The sequence below is a fragment of the Dryobates pubescens genome, chromosome 4 (genome assembly GCF_014839835.1).
Source record: "Dryobates pubescens isolate bDryPub1 chromosome 4, bDryPub1.pri, whole genome shotgun sequence".
Lineage (NCBI taxonomy): Eukaryota > Metazoa > Chordata > Aves > Piciformes > Picidae > Dryobates > Dryobates pubescens.
Window position 1 is genome coordinate 22,344,712 of NC_071615.1, and position 15,977 is coordinate 22,360,688.

At 41.1% G+C, this 15,977-nt stretch overlaps 1 protein-coding gene across 1 annotated transcript in view; it reads left to right on the top strand.

Moving 5' to 3' along the window:
* The first annotated feature begins 1,900 nt into the window (after nt 1-1,900).
* Nucleotides 1,901-15,977, top strand: part of RBMS3 (RNA binding motif single stranded interacting protein 3) — a 631,327-nt gene continuing 617,250 nt past the window's right edge. The window contains exon 1 of the mRNA XM_054160933.1: nt 1,901-1,963. The gene's annotated coding sequence lies outside the window, so the exon portion shown is untranslated. The remainder of the gene's footprint in view (nt 1,964-15,977) is intronic.

The window sequence follows — 15,977 nt, forward strand, 5'->3', positions numbered from 1 at the left end:
ACTAGACACTGTGGCATTGATTCTTCTGCAATATTGAAAGCAGTTTGATAAGGCCTGTATATGACACACGTGATATGGACATGCAAATATGATATAGATATGAAACTCGTGGTATGGTCTTTTAGTGCTTCAGAAACCAAAACCAGGGAGGTGAGTGAAAGATGTATAGAGGTAAATCCAAATATGTGTTTTTCCTTCAGAAAGAAGTTGATACCATCCCCCACAGCAAACTCCTGGCTAAGCTGTCAGCCCCTGGCTTGGACAGCAACACTCTGCGCTGGATTAGGAATTGGCTGGAGGGCCGAGCCCAGAGAGTGGTGGTGGTGAATAGTGCCACATCCAGCTGGCAGCCAGTCACCAGTGGTGTCCCCCAGGGATCAGTGCTGGGCCCCATCCTGTTTAATACCTTCAGTGATCTGGATGAGGGGGTTGAGTCAGTCATCAGTAAATTTGTGGATAACACTAAGTTGGGAGCAGGTGTTGATCAATTAGAGGGTAGAAGGGCTCTCTAGAGGGATCTTGACCAGCTGGGCAGAATCCAACACGATGGCATTCAACAAGTTCAAGTGCTGGGTGCTGCACTTTGGCCACAACAACCCCATGCAGTGCTACAGGCTGGGGTCAGAGTGGCTGGAGAGCTGCCAAACAGAAAGGGACTTGGGGGTACTGGTTGACAGCCAGCTGAACATGAGCCAGCAGTGTGCCCAGGTGGCCAAGAAGGCCAATGGCATCCTGGCCTACATCAAGAATAATGTGGCCAGCAGGAGCAGGGAAGTCATTGTGCCCCTGTACTCAGCACTGGTTAGGCCACACCTTGAGTCCCGTGTCCAGTTCTGGGCCCCTCAATTTAAGAAGGACATTGAGGCTCTTGAACATGTCCAGAGAAGGGCAGCGAGGCTGGTGAAAGGCCTTGAGCACAAGCCCTGTGAGGAGAGGCTGAGGGAGCTGGGGTTGCTTAGCCTGGAGAAGAGGAGGCTCAGAGGAGACCTTCTTGCTCTCTACAACTACCTGACGGGAGGTTGTAGCCAGATGGGGGATTGGTCTCTTCTCCCAGGCAACCAGCACCAGAACAAGAGGACACAGTCTCAAGCTGCACCAGGGGAAGTTCAGGCTCGGGGTGAGGAGGAAGTTCTTCACTGAGAGAGTTGTTAGTCATTGGAATGTGCTGCCCAGGGAGGTGGTGGAGTTGCCATCCCTGGAAGTGTTCAAGAGGGGATTGGGCATGGCGCTTGGTGCCATGATCTAGTAGGTATGATGTGTTGGGTGACACGTTGGACTTGATCTTTGGGGTCTTTTCCAACCTTGTTGATTCTATGATTCTAATCTCTTTTATTCCCTATTGCAAAAATGTGCCATGTTTTATTTTCAAGTAAAGTGAAGTCATTCTGGAAGAAAAAATATTGTCTATGAGCTAAGAACAGCTTTTATAAAACTAATATGGAGTATGGAAAGAAGCATTACTATGATTTAGGGAAAAATACAGATATAAATTCTCAGAACAAGCTGACAATCCCCTTTAAAGATAGCTTTCTGAAATACATGTGAATTTAGAGCATGCTCACTTAATCTGGGTAAATTAGCTGCCTCTGGGGTAGTGCTTTGTAGCCCCAGTGTAGGTTAGGATTTGGCATTTAAATTCACAATCCAGGTGATGTGCAGAATTTGAGGTGAAAATTGAGGTTCTGAGGTCCAACACTGAATGGAGTATTGGTAGCAAATTCAGCACACTCTCATCTCTGTGATTTTAATGTCACTGTACCATATTTATGGTTTCTTGAGGGTTTGTTAGGGATTTTTTATTATGGGAGTTTACATGGTTGAGATTGGTGAAGCTGACTGTGTGTATGATGGAGATGTTAGTGAATATTTGACTTGTATTTCTTTTGTTTTTCAGAGAACTACAGCCAGCAAGACTTCTGGTGCTCCTTCTTACAGCAGATGGTCCAGTTCACAGCCCCATCAGGTAATATGCCCTTGTCAAAAAGGATTTGAAACTCGGGTTGACACACGCTTCTTGAAAACTGAATCTGTGAAGGAATCCGAGAGTGTTATCTACCTGCTTTAGCCAAACTAGGTCATGCTAATCTCTGAGACTGTTGCAGGATGTCCTGTGGCAAGCTGGTTAGATGCAGTCACTACTAGTGGCAGGGGTGGTACAGCTGTGACTGCTCTAGTGTGTGGTGCCTTTCTGTGAGCTATCAGGGATGAGTCATTATGGCCGGGTCTCCCAATTATTTGAAGCTTTTCACTTAAGCTCGATGTGTGTTTGATGCTCTTTGGCTATGTGTGAAGTCATGTTCTCCTATGCCACACAGACCACACACCCCTCACCCTGTCAAGATTTGTTGCAGCACTTAAAACCAAGTTGTGAAGTAGTAAAGATGGCCAAAGCTTTCAGGAAAACTTGTTATAAACCCACCTGGAAAACTGCTTAATGATAGCCCAGAAACAATATAATGGTTAACATTTGTTGGTTGGGTTTGTTGGTTGGTTGAGATTTTTAATAAGAATTTGAATGTTATTCAATGTTTCTGATACTTCAGCAAAATCAAGGCTTTTGGGGGGGCTGTAGACAAGGTCGTGGCTTGCTTTTTCATCAAAGAACAATATATTTCTGTTAAAGCAACTTCCTCTTCAAAACCTCTTTGTTCAGTATTGATTATATTAACATTGCTTTCGCTCAGCCTCTGCTTTTGCTTCTTTCTGGCCTATTTCTCTTAAACAGTCCAAACTCCCCCAAATCACCCCACTACTTCTGGAGAGTACAAAAAATGTATTATCCTCATGAACAAATCCTTAATTCAGGGTGCTACATTTTTGGGTTTTGTGAAGGACATGTATACACTAAGAGAAAAAGCATCCAGTAAGTTGAGGTTTAGCCTCAAACTACAGCCAAACAACCTACGAATATCATTGGTATTCAAACTGGTGTGAGAAATAAGGTAGGTAAATGCTTTTTGGCTGTTAGCTACCTATTTCACCATCCTTTCAGTCTTAATTCAGCTGTCAAGAATAATTTTAAGCTTTTTGCCTCCTCACCATATAAATGTATGTTCTTTTTGCTTGCTAAGATTTTGGTTTTGAACATTACATTTTCACTATTGGGGATAAAAATGAAGAATATATAGGTAGAAGGTGAATTCTTTCCAGTGGATCTTTCTTGCCTCATCCTTGATGACCAGATGGTGAGCAAGAAAACATTCATGGAGTATTTCTAATATGCACAAGGCTGAAACAATGACTGTTCCTCCCTTTCTATGTGCCTGTAGTTCCCAATTAATGTTAACGGGAGATGTGTTCCTATGTCAGGAGTTGATAATCCTAACAAATCATATGAAATGCACTTAACACTCCACACACTTGATCTCTTTTTATTTATTTTTTTGAGGAGGAAGGGAAAGATAAGTGCATAATAAAGATTGTTCATAGTGTTACAACCCTGTCAAATTGCTAGCAGAGTTGAGGGATTAACTACTAGGAGTGTTATTTTAAAGCATGTCAAGACCATCCAGCATCTGCTGGAAAACTTGTCATAATGCATGAAAACATGCCTGTGGTAATTTTCCTCCACCTGTGTTGTACCCCCACACATTTTAATCTCATCTTCCTTTGTCATTTACACTCTAATATTTTCTTTTCCATCCTTATTGTAAGCTTTTTGTCTTCTGTGGTTTGGGTTTAATAAGCTTCTAAACTTGCCTCACAGATACTATAAATACCAGTACCAACTGTGAGGATGTATAGCCATGCTGTGGTTCAGTTTGGGAGAGCTGAATACTGCTGTGCACTCTCATGAGCTGAGTGGCAAATCATTTGTATTGGATCAGAAATTTGTGTTCAGCCTTACAACTTGCCAGCATCTATATATAGTTTATTTAAACTTTTTTCTTTTTATTATTGTTGTTTTTTTTTTTTTTTTTCAAGATTGCTTTTCAGGAAAGAAAAAGATTAAAGTTCAAATTCATACTGTCTGCATTTTCTTCAATCTCGTGCAGTGAACCCAGTGAATGCTTTTTTGGATACATCTTACAAGAATTCACACAGAAACCTATTAGAACTGCATGGCTGAGACCTTTGATGCATCTAAGAAATCTTAAAAGTTGAATTGATTTCCTCCTTCCCTCCCACAAGTTTTCTTTTTGTTTTTTTTTTTTTTTTTCACTTCCTCTATCTGTGTGAGGCTTGAATGTCCATTGGGTGAGAGATTTGAAAGGGCTTCTGCAGGTAGAGTCAACGAGTCACTGAAAACGACACTTTTTTTCACTGACTTATTTTGCTTTCTGCTACCCAGATATGGTTGTATTATTGTATCGAATAAGCTGAAGTATGGTTACCTATCTCAAACATGATATCTGGAGGTTTTAATACATTTCTATTAACTCATGGACATGAGGAATTTGAGTGTTGAAGGGTTATTTGTTATTTGAGAAGGGCAACGAAGTTGGTGAGGGGTTTGGAACACATGCCCTATGAGGAAAGACTGAGGGAGCTGGGATTGCTTAGCCTGGAGAAAAGGAGACTCGGGTGACCTTATCACTCTCTACAACTACCTGAAGGGAGGTTGTAGACAGACGGATGATGGTCTCTTCTCCCAGGCAGCCAGTATCAGAACAAGAGGACACAGTCTCAGGCTGCGCCAGGGGAGGTTTAGGTTGGATGTTAGGAAGAAGTTCTACACAGAGAGTGATTGCCCATTGGAATGGGCTGCCTGGGGAGGTGGTGGAGTCGCCATCACTGGAGGTTTTCAGGAGGAGACTTGATGGGGTGCTTGGTGCCATGGGTTAGTTGTTTAGGTGGGTTGGATTGGTTGATGGGTTGGACGCGATGATCTTGAAGGTCTCTTCCAACCTGGTCTGGTCTGGTCTGGTCTATTCTATTCTATTCTATTTATCTGAAGCTGTTCAGAGAATGGTGGAGGTGGATTTTTGGGGTGGGTTGGTTTGTTTTGTGTTTTGTTGTTTGTTTTGTTTTCCATTCTCTTGAGCCTGGGAAAGTGTCTTGTTGTGGGGGAGGCATCTTTAAAACTTGATTAAGAGTTTTGTTCTGACTGTCCTGGGAAAGAGACATTACTACCTGCTTCAAGCTGGCTTTTTCCAAGCACTCCACTTTCTCACTGTCTGAATAAGAAGCCATTAGTCAAAAAGGTTGATATTCTTTTAAGCCAAGGTATTAATCTATTTAATTAAAGGGTTTGAGGGGTAGGCAGGGAAGCCAAACCAAATCTGATCTTCCGAACTGGCATCCACAGAGCTTCATTGTACCTTACTATCTTCAGAGGCACTAAACAGGCTTGAGGGATGTAATGGAGGAGATATATACTGATAAGCTGAAATTGCCTATGCTGCTGTTCTTGGCTAGTGGCATCACTTCATGTGTGAAGAAGTCTGCAGCAATTTTGTGAGAATTTCTGAAGTTAACTTAGTCTTTCTGTGGTACTCTGAAGATTGTGTGTGCTTCCTGAAGTGCAACTGGCTCTTAACTGCTAATGAAAATGGAAGAGGAAGTGGCACTTTATCAGGCATGATGATATAGATGATTTCTAACACAATGCTGCTTTTGCTGAGTGGGAAGGCAGCCAAGGCAGAGATAGAGATGACATATCCGTGTGTGTGGAACATTAGCTCTTCTTAGGAATCATAGGTACACAGTCAGTGTGGGACACAAGGCACTCAGTATTGCAGCTCAGCTGTCCATAAAAGCAGTTTTAATATCAGCAATCATTAAGTGATAGGAGCTATTGGAGTGGTATAGCCAAAGTAGATATAGAAAAGAAGAAAATAAATGGATTTGTTCCTTAGAATGTGTGTTTCAGATGCCAGATTAAAGGTGAGACATTGGAAGAAACTGTAGATTCAGTGTCTTACAAGAAAGAAGAATGGGACAGAAGTCCTTCTAACTTGCTTATGTCCTTACCGTTGATGAGAGGCAACTTTAAATCCACCTTATATGCAAGCAGAAAGCTTCCCTCTGATTAAGATGGGCTGTCTTTTCTTGCTCATGGGCATACTAGGGAGGTGGTCAAGTCTGATGGTTCATTTAGTTCCCACTGTTGTAGCCACTCATGACAATATTCCAGATCCTTCACGCAGGGTTATTGGCAGGAACCTCTTTAGACATGTTTAGATTATACTAGTCCTAGAAATATATGAATGCATCTTTAGTATCAGATGCTAACTGAGCCTGCAGATAATTGGCATGTCTGAAATGCAATAAAGAATAATGTAGAACATTTCAGCATCTTTCCCTTCCACATACCTATTAACAAGACATTAGCTTATGAGCTAATGAAGTGAAAAATGCAGGACGTGAAACGATGTCAAACATGCTGCAGGACAGGATGCCTCTCAGCTAAGCTTCCATAATGTTCCTTTGTCTGGCTCTGCTGTTGTTTTGTTACAAAATTATTGCTCTAGCTTTCTGGTGTTAGCATCACAAGCTTCATACTTTCTTGGAGACAGTCAAAGCTTTGTCCAGTGCTGAACTTGGCATCAGTGCCCCAATGTCAGAATGCAGTGGTTTTGCTTTTCTTTTTCTTTTCAATATCATGCTCATTAAACACTATATCTTAGTATGTAGTGTTAGCAGTTTTCTTAAAGGAATCAGCAGATGATGATAAACATTCAGTGAAAAATCTAAATTTTGAGTAGGACAGCTCTTCTACCACTTCATGTGATAGTTTATAACACAGCTTATTCGTGACTCAGGTGATGGAAATACCAATCAAGAAGAGAGAAGCTAGGAAGGGTGATATTCCAGCTTGCCTTTAGCCTGGAGAAGAGGAGGCTCAGGGGAGACCTTTATTGTTGTCTACAACTACCTGAAGGGAGGTTGTAGCCATGTGGGGGTTGGTCTCTTTTCCCAGGCAACCAGCACCAGAACAAGAGGACACAATCTCAAGCTGCACCAGGGGAGGTTTAGACTGGATGTTAGGAAGAAGTTCTTCACAGAGGAGTGATTGGCCATTGGAATGTGCTGCCCGGGGAGGTGGTGGAGTCACCATCACTGGAGGTGTTTAGGAAGAGACTGGATGGGGCACTCGGTGCCATGGTTTAGTTGATTAGATGGTGTTGGATGATAGGCTGGATTCAATGATCTCAAAGGTCTTTTCCAACCTGGTGTGGTCTGGTCTATTCTATTCTATTCTATTTTTCTATATATGCTGGAGCAATAATGTATTGATAAGCAAATAAATATATAATCGTTAGTTCAGTATTCTCTTTCACAGTGCATGAGGTCAAAATGAACCTTCTGATCAATCATTCAGTATGGGAATAGATCTGTTTTAGATTTAGAGTTGTTTTTAATAAGGCATTCCAGGTATGGCGGCTGGTAATAGTTTGGATGGTTTAACCAGTTGTAGTGCAGATTACAAAAGGGACCTGCAGGTGTAGCAGAGAGATGGGCAATGGTGAGTTTCCTGTATGGAATCTGAACACAAAGGTTGTTGGAACATTTGTTAGCAATGGTACAGAAGGTCTATTCCTGTGAAGTAACTTTATTTTAAACTGTTGGAAGATACCTAATTCTAAATACTACAGAGATTCTTGTGCTCAGCTGGTTTGAATCTTTGATGGTTTTCCCCTCCTGTGCCTCAAGTCTGATTTGGAACCATTCAGTACTGAGCAAGCTGTTTGCCTTTCTGCTGAGCACAGCAGGCTGAGGCAGCAAACTTTGGGTTAAGTGCCTGTTGTGGTGGGTTGAAACTTGTCCACTAGAAAATGCAATTGGGGCACCTATAATTTTCCCAGAAGCCACTGAACAACTGTCAAGTGGCACCAACATTCCTTCATTGTTGACCTAGGTTTGAGCTGCAGCAGACTGCTCATCTAAATGAGACTGACTTACTCCAAATACTGGGGTTAAACCTTATTATAAAGGTCAAATGAAATCTGGCACCTTTCCTAAAGCCAACGAGAGATGACACACTGCAGAAATATGTTACTGCCTCCTGGCACTTGGCATAGAACCAAAAAACTGCAGCAAAATTCAGTGGGCTTAATCAAAGTTGATGAGGGAAATTTGTCAGTTTTGCAATAAATTGAGTATAAAATCCCTAAATCCCTCCTTTCCATAAAACATCTTTTCGGAAGTACACATACCTCTATACCATTCATCATCATAGTTTTACAACATTCAAACTTAGTTCTTATTATACTTTGATCCTAGTTACATTTGTTTTAAAATCATCTTTGGATAAGTACATGGAATGAAAAAAAAACCCACCCTGAATTCTTAACTTTTTTCGACATCGTCAAATGCACTCACTGCTTTCCAACAAGCCTCTATTAGGCTTTTCTTGGATAATTCATTAAAGTTCAGTCTGAGGTGGAGGCAGTGCATTGCAGAAGCAGGTTTAGCTAGTTAAATGCTCATTGCAAGGTGTGACATAAAAGAATTATTACACTTCTAAATTGACTGAAGGATTGAAAAAAATCAAATACCTTCAGTTAGTACTCAGCTGCTCTTACTACATCTGTAGTATATCTCATGTAATGCACATTATAGGCTTGTGAGATTGTCTACTATTAATAAAGAGTGACTCATGTAGTAGGCAGCCAAGTGTAGCCCTGGCTAGCAGACACAGTTTTTCTTGACTCTTACCACTTGTAGTGCTTGCTCATTTGTTCTGCCAGAGGTTGCTGCCTTCTTCCAATCAACTGGAAATTTGGTGTTGTAGGTTCTGTTTGACTCCAAATTCAGTGCTTCTTCAGCAAAATCTGGGGGCCACTGCTTTCAGCATAGTACTTTGGGTAAGCCATCATAAGGAAGATTGAACCTATTCTTTAAAGCAATAAGAATCTACAGCCTGCATTGGCAAGTTCAGCCTCACCAACATCTTTGGCAAGGTCAGAGCATACCTGCTAATCTCTGACTGCTATGAAAGTAACAAGAGAGTGTGGCACGCTGAGCTGGCCACTTGGTTACACAGGTACAGCAAGATGTGTAAGGCAACAAAGCTTGTGAGGGGTATGGAGCACAAGCCCTGTGAGGGCTGAGGGAACAGGGGTTGTTTAGCCTGGAGAAGAGGAGGCTCAGAGGAGACCTTATTGCTCTCTACAGCTACCTGAGGGGAGGTTGTAGCCAGGTGGGGGTTGGTCTCTTTTCCCAGGCAACCAGCACCAGAACAAGAGGACACAGTCTCAAGCTGTGCCAGGGGAGGTTAGGGCTGGATGTTAGGAAGAAGTTCTTCACAGAAAGAGCGATTGGCCATTGGAATGGGCTGCCCAGGGAGGTGGTGGAGTCACCATCACTGAAAGTGTTTAGGAAGAGACTGGAAGGGGCGCTTGGTGCCATGGTTTAGTTGATTAGATGGTGTTGGGTGATAGGTTGGACTTGATGATCTCAAAGGTCTTTTGCAACCTGGTTAATTCTATTCTATTCTATTTTTATTGCCTGAAGGTAACTGAGCCAAATGAGGCTTGGGAGCTGTTGTATCTGTTGCCAAGCAAAGTACAGCATAAACTTAGCTTTGAGAAGCTAAGGCATTTTAAAGCAAAATAAAAAGGAAACATTTCTTCTGGTTAGTGGCAGAATATGAGTAAATGTACATAGTATTATTCAAAGATTGCTCATCTAAGTACACTATCTATTGTTTTGGCAAAATTGCTTAGCAGCCTGCTGAATTGAATGTAAAGCTGTTAAGTAAACTGCAAGCAGGATGAGACCCTGTGCCTGGAGGGAAGCAATAGCAGTAGATAAGGTCTAACCCCATTATTTCTCTTATTTCTTGTGGAGAAATGCTTCGTATCTGATAGCATCAGTAGTCTTCATTGTGCAATGTTATCTGTTGTGTACCTTTAGAAAGAAACTAGCACTTGTATTTAAAAACAGAGCTTACTTTTCAGGGGTTAATGTAAATGACAAAACGCAGGTTAAATGTCCTCTGTAATCTATATAACTGGTCCCTCTAGACCACTCTATTGGTTGGATATCTATATCCCTCACCAAACATTGAATTTGGGCTTTAGTTCCTATTGCAAAAACTACATGAGTCTAATATTGACTAGACTTGAAAGTGTGACTCTAGACTTGGTTGTGGAGAGTGCATGCTTTGAGAAGGTCTTGGTAAACTAATTATTTTAATTAGGGTTATATATATAAACCTGAAGTTTTAGGTCTAATGGCTATGAAAACATAGAGGACTTGTCTGAGGCACAGCAGCAGTTTGCACAAGTGTGAGAGGGAAATATAACAGCTCTTCTTTCTCATCATTGCTGTCAGAATAGAATAGAATAAACCAGGTTGGAAGAAACCTTTGAGATCATTGTGTCCAACCCATCATCCACCACCATCTAATGAACTAAACCATGGCACCAAGCACCCCATCAAGTCTCCTCCTAAACACCTCCAGTGATGGTGACTCCACCACCTCCCTGGGCAGCACATTCCAGTGGGCAATCACCATTGGTATCTGTTTTGCACTTTCAAGTTGAGGTTCCGAAGATTACATCTGTAGCCCAGCTAATCTTAAAATCAGCATGCAGGGGAAACAGCTTTTGTTCAAAACACTGTTTCTGAACAGCTGCTGTATTAGGGTGCTTTATTTTGATTTTTTTTTCCCCCCCTAGACTAGCATGATAAGTGTCCCAAAGTGCCATGTGCTCAAGTGAAGTGTGCATGCTCCTGACAGGGGAAGTAACAGCATTTGTAATGACTTCCATAGACATGAAATCATTCCAAAAGTCAACTTGAGAACTTCCTAGTATGTTCCTCACATAACTCTCTTGTCTGTTTTTCTTGGCAATGGTAAAAGGTTAGCCTGCTGTAACAGGTTAACCTCCCTGTTTCCCTCCAACACAGACATCAGGGAAAAGTAGCACACACCAAAAGAAACCAGTGCTCTGGGTTGAGCTAAAGAGTTGAGAAAAAAAGTTTTACTGAGAAAATGTGATAATACAATGCACAATTATCTTAGCTTAGCCTATTTGCAGAAAAAGCACAGCAAAATGTAGAACGTAGCAGCACAAAGCAGAAACCTGGTGGGCGAGCCAACTCCTACCTGTCCCTCTGCCATCCACATAGAAAAGAGCCAACACCCTAAAACCTGGAACCCAGAAGCAGCAACTGGAACTTCAAGCCTCGTAATACTTTGCTCCAGCCAGCACTTTCATTTTGAAGCTGCCAGGGTGATTTTGAATAACAGCAGCAGATTTAAACTCAACCCTTGAGAGCAATTGAATCTAGTTGATGTTCTCTCTGTGAGTGCTGACTGCTTCCTATAACTTGGACTATTTTGACTGAATTTGGTGAAGAGAGGGCATGGTGTAAGCTTCTTAGACCTTCCAGAGATGTGAAATTTCTATATGAGTTGTTAGAGCCCTGAAGAAGAGAGAGGTTGGTAATGCTGCACCAGAGGAAAGCATGAGATCCACCCTTCATTAGCCACTGGGCAATTCAGAGGGTAGAATGCTGTTAGGGATTTCCTAACAATGTGGCAAAAGTCTCAGTTGTCAGTGTCTGGTTTTTTTGCAAGAATGAGGCTAAACTTTCTCACCTTTTCAGATTTTCTGGTTAAGGGATGAGCTCATTCAGAGCTTAAGGAATAATTCAGTTAAAGTCGATCAGCTGTGTACATTCACGATCAGGCTTAATTAGTTTTGTTCACACAGCCACATTGTTAAATTCTAACAAAATTCTGTACTGGGTTGATTGAATTCAGAAGTCTTTAAATCTGAGAGTCTCTTAAGGAAACTATCTTCTTGCTGCATCTAGCCACATGATTCCTGATTCTTCTCAAGGTTCATATCTTGTCAGATAAACTTCAGATAATATTCTTCGAAGCAGCAGAGTGGAGTCCTTCTGTTACACTGTCTGCAGTGTCCCTGATGTGTGCGCATTGTCTAACAGCAAAGACTGACAAAGGACTTTACACACTTGCCTTGTGTTGTATTAAATGTCATTTGGTGTCTTTTCTTGTAGACTTGTTGGTTTTGACTTTGCTATGACATTGTCTTAAAAGAAGCTGTCAGGGGATGATGTTTTAACTTGCTAGCAATTCATCGTGGTTCTTCTCACTTTAGATTTAATTGTTCTTGGAATGAACAGTGCATAGAGGCTTCTTTTAAATTCTGCTTAATATAGTCAATTTGATGTGAAATTTCATGTGAACTAGTATGACAAGTAACAGCCTACATGCAAAGTACTCTCTCCCCCACTTTCTTCAGTGTTCCAGTGTTATTAAATATTGGAAGACAGGTAGGAGCAGAAGAGGTTATTTTTAGGAGACATTTGCACCCCTGTTCTACCAGTTAAAAGCAACTGCTCTTTGTGCCTGAAACCTTTCATATTTTTGAAGCCTTAGACCTTGAAAGGAAATCTAACCAAGAGAGTATGACTGGATCTGCAATTGGCTGCATTAAGAAAAATAGGCCAATTATTTTCCAGAGCAAATATTAGCTGGAGAGTAGGGCTAACCTTCAGAGGAGAAACAGCTAGCACGGCACTGTGTCCAGGGGCTGGTTGGGTTGGTGGCATTTCTAGGGAAGACAGTTAAAGCAGAGCTGGTTGCATAGAATTGTTTCTCTGCCTTCGTACACCAGGTCTTAACATAAAGTTCTCTAAAATCTCTCACCTTTCTTACCTCTTACATGAAAGAGAACAAAGCTGGCTGTTAGAGTGCTTAAATAATCTAAAATATCATCATTCTTCTTAATAATTAACCATGCAAATTAAAAACAAACAAAAAAAAAAAAGGATCAACCAAAATAGATCTGCAGGCTACATTTGGAGGAATAGCTGAAAAAAACCTAATTTAGTCAGATAAGTTATGCTTTCTAATGAGAAGCAACAAGGCATTTTGCTGCAACTGTCATGGCAACCTTAGAGCTTCTTTATATAGTCTAATTTAAAATGTGTTTACCCTGTAGCAAAGAAATTGCAATCTACGTATGAATCATAAAAGCTGGAGATGGAAAATACCTCTTGAGCATATGGACCAGTTCCTCAACGGATCAAATGCAGTTTAACTCAAAGCTAGAGAACAGATATTCTCTGTCTTTGAAGTCAGTGTATTTCTCCCAGGTTGTTTTTGTAATGTGGACTCTTTCTAGAGTCTGTGTCTAATCTTGGATCTGATCTTGGCTAAGAATCTTTCGTTAATTAGATCTCAGTGTTCCAGTTTTACTCCAACAGTTTATGCGCTCTGCTGTGTACTCCATGGATCTACGTAAGCTTGAATAGTTAGGGTAGGATAGGATAGGATAGGATTAACCAGGTTGGAAAAGACCTTTGAGATCATCAAGTCCAACCCATCACCCAAGACTATCTAATCAACTAAACCATGGCACTAAGTGCCTCATCCAGTCTCTTCTTAAACACCTCCAGTGATGGGGACTCCACTGAACACTTAAAGAATTCACTGGTGTTTTCCTATTGAGTTCTACCCTATGTCCCCAGCATGCCTCAGGACAACAGGTTTAAGGCCTTACTAGTACCCTGTCCTTCTAACCCTGGTGTGTCATAATGTACACTATTAACTGGATAATGCAATTCTGTACAAGGTTGACTCAGATTTTGTCATAAACCCACTGTTTCTCGTTTTAACTGTAGGTAGATGTGACAAAATTATTAACGTGATGGGAATTTTTGCACAGGAGCACAGACAAACTTTCAAAAACTAAGGGAAATCCACTTACAAGCTATTGAAAAGGCTGAAATAGTTGGAAAATTAAATCCTCATAGGAAACACATTTGTGATCAACAAATGAACAATGAGCACTTTTGTTGGTTTCTTTTGCTATGAAGTGTGAGTGGTGCTTAAATGAGGGAAGCGTTTGGACTGCAATGAATGAGTGATATTGTTTCAACGGCTGAAAAAAACCTTGAATCCCTCTTAATTCAAAAGTTGAAAAGCAGATGTCAGTTGCATATTTGCAAAATGAAGGGAGAAGTAGAATGTGGTGTGCAGGTTGCTGCACACTCTGATCCTCTGACAGTACAGTAGTATGTTGTAGAATTTAAGTATACCATTTCTTTTCAGGGATTGCTTTGTGGGTGGTGGAAGTTGCAAGGAAAACTCTGCTATGTGCCTCCATAATCATGGCTAACTGTAATGAGCATGTGTGTGTAATGTTGTTAATCCTCCCAGTGATTTTTGATAGGTCTCCAAAGACTAGACAAAGCTCTAAGCCACTTTGAACAACTGAGCTCTTTCGTCTTCTGCAGTGCAGTACTTACTTATTCTGCTAAAGATGAAGCTCTGCTTGTATTCATTTAATAGGAATATATTGAGACTCACATGGAGTGCGAGCAGGACTTTGATCAATGTTGTACACACTTTATTTGAGGACCTACAGCAGAGGCCCTACACTTAGAAAAACAATTGAAGTAGGGCTTGAACACTTGACAGAAAACATAAACAGATGATGTTATGGTCTCAGTGGAAATCTAGCTGTACTGAGCAGAAAATAGTCCATACAAGGAGAATACTTAGTCCTTGCTGTAGAACACCCTGTGCAGGAGGCCAGCAAGTTCTTTTTGGATTCCTTTGGAAAATAAAATTACAACAAAACTATCTCCCTTGGAGAATGTAGCACACCTCCCTCTACTACCCTGTAAACTTCTGAAGGAGGAGTTTGTCTCTTACTGCCTTCCTTACTGAAGTGGGTATCTGATAGTAAGAATTAAAAGCATGAATTGCTCAGAAGAGAACATGGCAGGAGTTGTTCATGAGATCTTGCACTCCTTGGGGTGGAGCATGAATCCTTGTGCTAGTGTACAGTTTGGCAAAATACATGTAATTATCCCAAGTTTCAGTTGCTTGTGTTTGCTGTTATACTGTGCAATAGAGTAGAAATAGAATACAGAATTAACCAGGTTGGAAAAGACCTTTGAGATCATTGAATCCAACCTATCACCCAACACCATCTAATCAACTAAACCATGGCACCAAGTGCCTCATCCAGTAGAATACAGAATACAGAATTAACCAGGTTGGAAAAGAAGAGGACAATGATCGTATCAATTTATTACATGTAGGCAAACTGTGGGTTGTGAAACATTGAGCAGAATGACATCTGATATTTGTTTGTATTACTTTCTGCATGTTGAATTTTGTCTAGGAATGTTGTGCCAAAACACTTCTTTTGAAAAAGTAACTATGGAAAATTAAGTGAAAATAGCATTAAGTTCTGATTTAAACTGACATAAGCAGCCAGTTCAGAATGAAAAGCTTTTCATGCCCTTCGGCTACTTGTTTTCAGTTCTAGTAACCAGGCCCAAGTCTTTTATCACATTACAATAGTTTGGTTTCCTTTGATTTCAGTATGTTATTTAAATAACTGAATTGCATTCTCAAGTAAATCCTTATTTCATGTTAAGTTTTGTTCTTTTAAAAAGTCCAGAGTCTTCTAGCTTCTCCTTAGACTTACTTCTTCTATGATGTTATTTCCCAAATGCAGCATCTGAGAACTTTTCATTGCTAAGCAATAATGACTGTACCAGCCTTTGCAGCACAAGTATTAATATCAAATTCTGCCTATAGCAATGGCTGTAAAACTGTTGCTATAGCTATGTAAAGAGCTATGAGAAATAAATTATAAAAGGCCATGTGTTCTGACTGGTATGGGAAGTGTCCGTGAACTGGAACATTTTCATGTTCTTTAGCCTGGAGAAGAGGAGGCTCAAGGGAGACCTTATTGCTGTCTACAACTACCTGAAGGGAGGTTGTAGCCAGGTGGGGGTTGGTCTCTTCTCCCAGGCAACCAGCACCAGAACAAGAGGACACAGTCTCAAGCTGCACCAGGGGAAGTTTAGGTTAGAGTTGAGGAGAAAGTTCTTCACAGAAAGAGTTGTTTGCCATTAGAATGTGCTGCCCAGGGAGGTGGTGGAGTCGCCGTCCCTGGAGGTGTTCCAGAGGGGATTGGATGTGGCACTTGGTGCCATGGTTTAGTTAGTCACAATGTGTTGGGTGACAGGTTGGACTTGATGATCTCTGAGGTCTTTTCTAACCTTGTTGATTCTATGAGTCTATGTCACAG